This window comes from Sminthopsis crassicaudata, chromosome 1, assembly GCF_048593235.1.
Source record: "Sminthopsis crassicaudata isolate SCR6 chromosome 1, ASM4859323v1, whole genome shotgun sequence".
NCBI classification, from domain to species: domain Eukaryota; kingdom Metazoa; phylum Chordata; class Mammalia; order Dasyuromorphia; family Dasyuridae; genus Sminthopsis; species Sminthopsis crassicaudata.
Genome location: NC_133617.1, coordinates 334,164,513 through 334,173,322, shown reverse-complemented (window position 1 = coordinate 334,173,322; position 8,810 = coordinate 334,164,513). Strand labels below are relative to the sequence as shown.

The window sequence follows — 8,810 nt, the reverse complement described above, 5'->3', positions numbered from 1 at the left end:
TTTCCCACATCCCCTCCAACATTCATCATTATTTGTTCCTGTCATCTTAGCCAATCTGACAGGTGTGTAGTGGTATCTCAGAGTTGTCTTAATTTGCATTTCTCTGATCAGTAGTGATTTGGAACACTCTTTCATATGAGTGGATATAGTTTCAATTTCATCATCTGAGAATTGTCTGTTCATATCCTTTGACCATTTATCAATTGGAGAATGGTTTGATTTCTTATAAATTAGGGTCAGTTCTCTATATATTTTGGAAATGAGACCTTTGTCAGAACCTTTAACTCTAAAAATATTTTCCCAATTTGTTACTTCCCTTCTAATCTTGTTTGCATTAGTATTGTTTGTACAGAAACTTTTTAGTTTGATGTAATCAAAATCTTCTATTTTGTGATCAATAATGATCTCTAGTTCTCCTCTGGTCATAAATTCCTTCCTCCTCCACAAGTCTGAGAGGTAGATTATCCTCTGTTCCTCTAATCTATTTATTATCTCCCTCTTTATGCCTAAATCATGGACCCATTTTGATCTTATCTTGGTATGTGGTGTTAAGTGTGGATCCATATCTAATTTCTGCCATACTAATTTCCAGTTTAGGGATACAGAATTTTACATGAACTTAAAGATGGATAAAAATATTTAAATAATAGAAAATCATTGGTTTTATAATTTAAGTGTTCAAAAGCTTATATAACTGTCAATTGTAAATCAGTAACTTTAAAGAAAGAAAACTTGCCAGTTTGGTAGATTATGATATCACAGATTTATAGCAAATCCCTCATTTTACATATAAGGAAACTGAGTCAGAGAGGTTAGTGATCTAGTATCAAAAGTGGGGATTTGCATTTGGGTCTGTATTCCAACCAAAAAAGTTAAAATTTATTTTTAAAAAGACCACAATCAAATAACTATATAATAGTAAATAATTCATATAATGCAAAAATAGCCCTTTAAACTTGGATTGTGTCATCTTTGCCTCTTTTGGGTAGCTTGATACCAATTCTTTCCCCTTTCCTGAACCAGACAGAAAGAGAAAATGGTGATTGGCTTGTGTCTGACAGATATACTTTCCAGGGACTATTTGTACCAGTGGTAGGAGATACCCATGTATAGGGAGAAGTTGACCTCAACTTCCTGTAGCCATCACCACCAAAAAAAGTCTTCTCTATGTTTGATTCAATGATTGAGGAACACTTTTTTTTTCTTTTTTTTTCTTTTCTTTTCTTTTCTTTTCTTTCTTTCTTTCTTTCTTTTTTTTTTTTTTTTGAGGTTCCTCAAGGCCATTTTTGTAGATGTTCAGCAATTTGAATTTGGATCTTGACCTGAAGATTGGGAACCAGGGAGCTAAAACATTTTTTTAAAAATGGAAAAATGAGGTGGGGGGGAAATCATTGTAAATGGTTAAGAGGAATAAATAAAAGGTTACTGTAGGAGGAATAAGAATTCCTACAATAGAATGTGATTGCAATCAGTGAGGACAACTGTATGGAATCATTTCTAGCAGCAGGTCAGTAGTTAGATTCTTAAGTAACTCCCTTTGCTTCCAAGCATCATCTGGTTGCAGTGGTTGAGCTGGCCACTCAAGCAAGTTTCCTGAACAGAGGGATGAATATTCAGCAGCATGCAGACATTATCTTGTTACTCACAAATTTATGTCTGGGCTCCTTCCACCCCTGGATAAAGTTAATTGTAAATTGTGTAAACACCTCATGTTGTATAATTCCCTTTCCCTTTCCCTCTCCCCACCCCACTCAGTTGTATTTATTTTAGCAAAAGGATAATTTTCATAGATTTATGGCAGGTTCTGTTAAGCTAGAAACACTCTGAGTACCAGCCTAGGGACAATTAGTATATTTATCATTTAGGAAACAGTCTGACTAGGTTTGTTGGAAAAGCTTATTACCCAAAAGCTGGCCACAGGATCATGACTTTTCTCCAGGAGCACAGCTTAGTCTTCTAAAGGCACAGAAGGTTTATTTTGTTGGTGAGAACATTTATAACACTGGTCTTTGAAGTATCAAAACAAAAGTGAATTAGAATAAAAAGACCGTTGTTATAAGATAGTTCAGGTTATTTTCTTCTCTTCCCTCCCAAAACACACACACACACACACACACACACACACACACACACACACACACACCCACAAATTACACTCTGTAGTATAGAGTTCTGGTGGTCACTTGTTTCACATTAAGTTTTTGAGAACTTGTGAGCAAGAGAGCATTTTGATCACAAGGTCTATAAAGAAAACAAATTCATCAGATACAGGATTATTGAAAAAGCTCTAGAGCTAGAAACTTAGTGGCCATTCCCTTAATTTTTAAGATGAGTAAACTGATGCCCAATATGCTAAACAATGCAATCTACTATTAACATCTCTAACTTCTACCTAGTCTCACATTAATGAACTATTATTTTCTTGTTTCCAGCTGTGGCTAGTGCTTTTTCTTTCTCTCTGGTGTTTTCTAGTGTCTCTTAGATGCCCATGGAAGTTTCAAGGTAACTTATATGGTCTTAGTGCTAGCTGCCAAGGCCATAAAGGAAGCTAAAAGGAATCCACTAATCCTAAATCAACTAGAAGCAAGACATTGGATGAATAACCTTTGGAAGAAGAAGGAAAAATAAAAGATCCCGATAGTGTCTGACTGACCCTTTTGTGTTTCTGCTAACAAAATGCTAAAAAAAAAAAAAAACCCTCTTTTGATCAGTCACTCTCCCCCCAACTCTCAAGGGAATGCCTCCCTATCCTTTCCAGTCTCAAAAGAATCATAATACTAGTTATTCCATCTCAGAGGAAGAGGTCCTAGAAGCAGATGATGACTCTAGGAGATGCTCCTGAAATTGTAGCCCACGAGTCAGAAGTTATCAAGAAAAAAGAAGGGCTTCAGCACATGATGGAGATGATAGATTGCATCTTTAGTTGCAAGCTGATCCTCAGGATCATATCAAGTGACCTACAAGAGGTAGAGATAAGAAACACTTAGGCACAATAAATTCTCAGGAGGCAGAAATGAGAAAGGGCTTTCCAGTTATGATGCAATTACTTCAAAGGATGAATTATTCAGGAAGCGCTTTTTCCCCATTGGCAGGGAAATCTGTGAGATACTGTTATCATTTTTTGTTTAAGAGGCTGAAAAAGATTTTATTTCTTGATCTTTTACTTATTTTATTATTTTGAACTAGTTAAATGGTTTACTAGTTGATTCTATAAGTCCTAATTTATTGGTAGAGAACATTCTTGATGTGTTATAGCCATATTTATATAATCATAGAGTCAATGTGACTGAATGTAGGACTGAATCTGAAATCAGGAAAACCTATTTCATATGCTAGCTCTATGATCCTAGGCAATTTACCCAATTTCTCCTTGTTTTAAGTTTATGCATTTGTAAAGGAGACAAAAAAATAACCCCTCCTTCATAGGACTGGTATAAGGATCAGGTGAGATAATGAATATAAAGTGCTTAAAAATCCTTAAAGCACCATATAAATGTGAGCTATTATTAATTATGATTATGCATAACACTCTACATAGAACCTGGGATTAGTGAGGGATCATAGGACCACAGATTTAGCGTTGGATGGGCCCTTAGAGGCCGTTTAGTTTAATTCTCTCATTTTATAGAAGTTCCATAGTCCTGTGAGACTTGTGCTACATGTTGATATAACTACCATTCCCACAGACACTATCGTAATTAAAGTAGCATAGATAATGGCTTTAAAATATATTTTTAATCTTAATAAGGATTTTTTGGGACATAATTTGTAGTAGAAGCATATCACTTTAGAAAAGATCCGTGGGAGTTAGGAGTTTATATCAATTGTTATTCACTGAAGATTTAGAGAAGATGGCTGCAGAGGAACATCTTGCTTATTATAACGCTTTGAAATTGATCTTAATGATAATCAGAGAATTATTGAACAAAGTTATTTTTGTTATTATATCTTTCAAGAATCATTGTATAATCTTGACACACACATAAGAGATACTTTATTGGAGAAGAGCCTTAGTGAGGTGGTTTGAGTAATCAATTTTAAAAAAATAGTAAATAAACAAGAATGAAAATGGGATCTTATATTCACTTTACACCTTTCTTAATGAATTATAAAGACCATAGTTAATTGTGGTCTGCTATAGAATATAATTGCACCTGAGGCCTTATAAAGACTGTATGTTTTACTAATAAGATTGAGCATCTTTAGTGATGTTTTTAGCTTTATTGGAAAATTGTAAGAAAAACAAACTGAATTATTATTAACACATTTTTCTCTATATTTTGATCTTGAACGATTTCCTAATGGATAATTAACAATTTATTTAGAGAGTATATAGGCAGAAAAGTCTGTGTATTCTCCCTCATGGCCTGGTTCCATCTTTCCTCCACTCCATTTTTGAATTAGAAAATAAATTCTCTAAAAACATTGAATACTTAAGTATTGAAACTGTAAGATCTCTTTTCCTAACTCCCTTTCTTTTCAGCTGAATGATTTCATAACACTAATGAATTACTTTGTCTAGGTTAGAATATCTACAACTTTGAGGTCTAAAGGAGCAAATATTGACTACCCAGTAGTAAGTTTGATTTGCTACTTATTAGGTGGGATCATTCATACTAATAGTTGAAAGCTTATTTTTAAAAATATTTTTATTGGATCTATACATTAATGATCCAATTAATAAGTATTTATTTAGTAGCTACTATGTTCCAAGCACTATCCTAGGACTATAAGGACAAAAAAGACAAAGAATGAAACAATTCCTTCTCTCAAGGAACTTACATTCTAGTGGAGGATAAAACTAGCACATATAAAAGTCTATATAGTATAGGTATAAATATGATAAATACAAGGAAACTAACACTGATATTCATCCAGAGTAGGGGCTTGTCACTATTTTAATGTTGTGATCCCCTTTCATAGTCTGGTGAAGCCTAAATTCTTTCTTGCATAAAATAAAATTTATAGGATTACAAAAGAAACCAATTATATTGAAGTAAAGTTATTAAAATATTAAAAACATTTTTATGAATCTCAGATTAAGAACTCCTAAAGATGGAAATAATACTTAGTGCTTTTAAAACCTTTTTAAAAGCTTGGTGCTAATTTTTTGCACCTGGTTCTCCAACAATTTTAAGTTCTTTCTTTTTTAGACTTCAAAATTAATACACCTTATTGCATATTTTACCAGTTCTGGCTTCCTAGTCCTATTCTGGGATAGTTTGTACTCCCAACCTATTAGTAGAGCTGAAAAGACTAATAGAACACCATTGGATCCAAATAACATTTCCTTAGCCCAGCTGCTAGCTTAATATAGTCCTCTGATCCTAAGGAAGTAGTTTTTTCCTAGAATTCCATCTTAAGATCTTGCAATATTTTAATGCTTTATGCATACGGTAATAACATGAATAACTATCAGTGATAAGTGAAGGATTCAACAAAAAAAAGAAAGTATCATTTACAGAATGTTAGGATGAGACAGGGACTGAGACCTGTAAGATTCAGGTAATTATATAAAAGTCAATATAGAAAATAAACTAATTGTCTAAGGCAGGTATTCTTTTTTTTTAAATAGTATTTTATTTTTCCAAATACATGCAAAAATAGTTTTCAACAATCACCTTTTCAGAACTTTGTGTTACAAATTTTTCTCTTTCCCTTCCCTTCATCCCTCTTCTCTAAGCAGCAAATAATCCAATATAGGTAAAAATATATGTTAAATGCAATTTTTCTAAACATATTTCCACATTTATCATGTTGCACAGACACAAGAAATCAGATCAAAAAGGGAAAAAAAGCAAACAAACAACAACAAAAAAGGTGAAATATTATAGTGTAATCCACATTTAGTCCACATAGTCCTCTCTCTGGATACAGATGGTTCTCTCCATTACAAGTCTATTGAAATAGGCCTGAACCACCTCATTGTTGAAAAGAGTCAAATTCATCATATAATCTTGGGCCCTTTTGGCAGTTTAGTTAATCCTATGGATCCCTTCTTAGAATAATGTTTTTAAATGTCTAAAATAAAATTTATAAAATTACAAAGGAAACAACTATATTGAAACAGTAATCAAAAATATATTTTAAAAAATTTCTTGTAACTTCAGAATTCCTGGTTGAAGGGCAAAGTTTTCAGGAAAGTCAAATGGTAATTCAAATAGTAATACCTAAAGATATCTATTAAATAGATGAACAGAATGCCAATTGATTGACTAGAAGTAGCATGTTTGCAAAGAAATTTGGCCTTAAGGTTACCATAAGTAATGGATCTGGTGGGGTGCTAATTGGGAAAAACAGAATCAGGAACCACAGAATCTTAGAATTGGAAGGATTCTTAGATTTATCTAATTCAATCTGATCCTGTAAAGGAATCTTTTCTACAAAAAAAACCCAACAAACAGTTTTCCGACTTTTATATTCAGTTCTTGGGACAGGGATGGAGGGAGTGGGAAAGAAGGTGGAAAGTAAAATAGGTGGGGAAGAGAACTCATTGATTATTTAATAAAATTTGCCTTATAACCAAGATTGAATCTGCCTCTGTTATTTTTTATCAATTACTCATAATTTTGTCCTCTGAGCAAATATAGAACAAGACCAATTCTTATTTCATACAGTGCTCTTTAAATACTTAAAGACACATGTCCTGCCCTGGAACTTTCATTCCAAATCCTCAGCCATATAAAACAAACAAAACCAAAGCATTCTAACGACTCTCAGCTTTAGCTTCTTTTTTTCTTCTTCTCAATAGTATTTTCCCAAATACATGTAAGGGTAGTTTTCAGCATTCATTTCTGTAAGATTTTGTGCTCCAAGGTTTTTCCCCCTCCCTCTCTCACCCCCTTCCCCAAAGAAGCAAACAATCTTAGATAGGTTAAACATGTACAATCCTTCTCAATATATTTCCATATTTGTCATGTTGTACAAAAAAAATCAGACCAAAAATTGAAAAAACCCACAAGAAAGGAAAAACAAGCAAACAAACAAAAAGTGAAAGTGTTATGTTTTGATTCACATTCACATTTTCCATGCCAGGTATATTGGAATTGTCTTAGATCACTACATTGCCAAGAAGAGCTAAGTCTATCATAATTGATCATCACATCATTTTGTGGTTAATGGGTTCAATGTTCTCCTGTTTCCACTTACCCCATTCAGTTCATGTAAGTGTTTCCAGGCTTTTCTGAAATCAGCCCACTCATTTTTTATAGAACAATAATATTTCACTTCATACATCATAACTTTTTCAGCCATTTCCCCATTTGATGGACATCCACTTAATTTCCAATTATTTGTCACTACACAAAGTTCAGTATTAGCTTCTGCAACCAAGTTCTGGGCCATAGGAAGGTAGGACTCATAATAATCCCAAGCCCTCCCAAAACAGGAACTGGATATGTTTCTGTCTCCATGCTTGAAACTGAGAACTTTTTTCTATACTTAATTTTTTTTAAAAATCTTTTTCTTTCATCCAAGAGCCATCTGAATGATACCTTCCCTAATCTTTCTAGCTGGAAGTGATACTCCCTTCCTTTAAACTCCCAGACTCATCTGTCAGAGAAACATGATTTTCTATGTACATTGTAGTTTTCTAGTATTTAATGGTTATCAGATACTTGACCTCAGATAATTCCTAGCTACGTGACCTTAGCTATATGAAGTTAGATTAACCTTAGTTTGCCTCAGTTTCCTCATCTGTAAAATGGGGATAATATTAGCTAGTACTGCCCAGTATTATTGTGAGGATTAAATGATATAATGATTACTAAGAGCATTATAAGTATTATATAAATGTTAGCTATTTATTATTACTGTTATCATCAGTGTCTATGTCTCATTGATCTTCTAGACTGTAATCTTCTTGAGGAGAGACACTAATTTTGGCATTGAATGAAGAATACCTAACACAGTCCTTTATAAATAGGGATTATTTAATAAATGTTAAACTGAATGATCATTTCCTAACATGTGCCAAAGGGCATCACGCCAAACTACCCTGCATGATATGCCAGCTTTTGATTGCTGCTTACCCCAAGTTCCATTTGTACCTCTTAAACTTCCTCCAATTTCCAACCCAGCCTCTTATCAACTATCCTAAGGTTAACCTATAATTCTTCCCAACTTGTTTGACAGGGAAACTTTAATTGGGTTTAAGTTGCTATTCCTACAAGTGCCACTGAACTTTGAAACATCCTATCTTTTCTCCTTGTATGGACTCAGTGATAAAATTTGAATGAGACTTATTCAGACTCAAACCCACATATACTCTTATCTTGGACCCCCTCTGTAACTTCATTTTAGGAGGTAGTGGGTAAAGTCCTGCACTTGGAGTCAGGAAAACTTGAGTTCTAATCATGATAACTGTGTGATCTTGCTCTAATTATTTATCTTCCCTGAGCTTAGAGTTGCTCATTAGCAAAATGAGGGATTTGGATTTGGTATCTTCCAGTTCTATATCTGTGATCCTATAATCATTTTCTGCCCACATAAAATATAGTTGTATCTCTCTCTCCTGTCTCCCTCCATTTCTCCTTTCTGAAGAGTCAAAGGACCTGGGTTCAAATATTGCCTTCATCACTTATTCCCTGAGTGAATTTGGTCAATTAGTCCCCTCCAGACCTACATTTTTCTCCTCTGTAAAATGAAGGGTTGGATTCATTAGTTTTTAGGGTGCTCTTTCAAGTTTAAATCCATGTCAATTAATCAATAAACATTTATTAAGCACCTACTATGTGCCAAATACTGTGGTAAACTCTGGGGATACAGAAAGAAGCAAAAAACAGTTCCTATTTTGAAGGAGTTCACAATTT

The 8,810-nt window shown here is 33.7% G+C and overlaps 1 pseudogene; it reads left to right on the top strand.

The window, feature by feature from the left end:
• The first annotated feature begins 2,819 nt into the window (after positions 1-2,819).
• Positions 2,820-8,810, top strand: part of LOC141549913 (E3 ubiquitin-protein ligase TRAF7 pseudogene) — a 135,999-nt pseudogene continuing 130,008 nt past the window's right edge.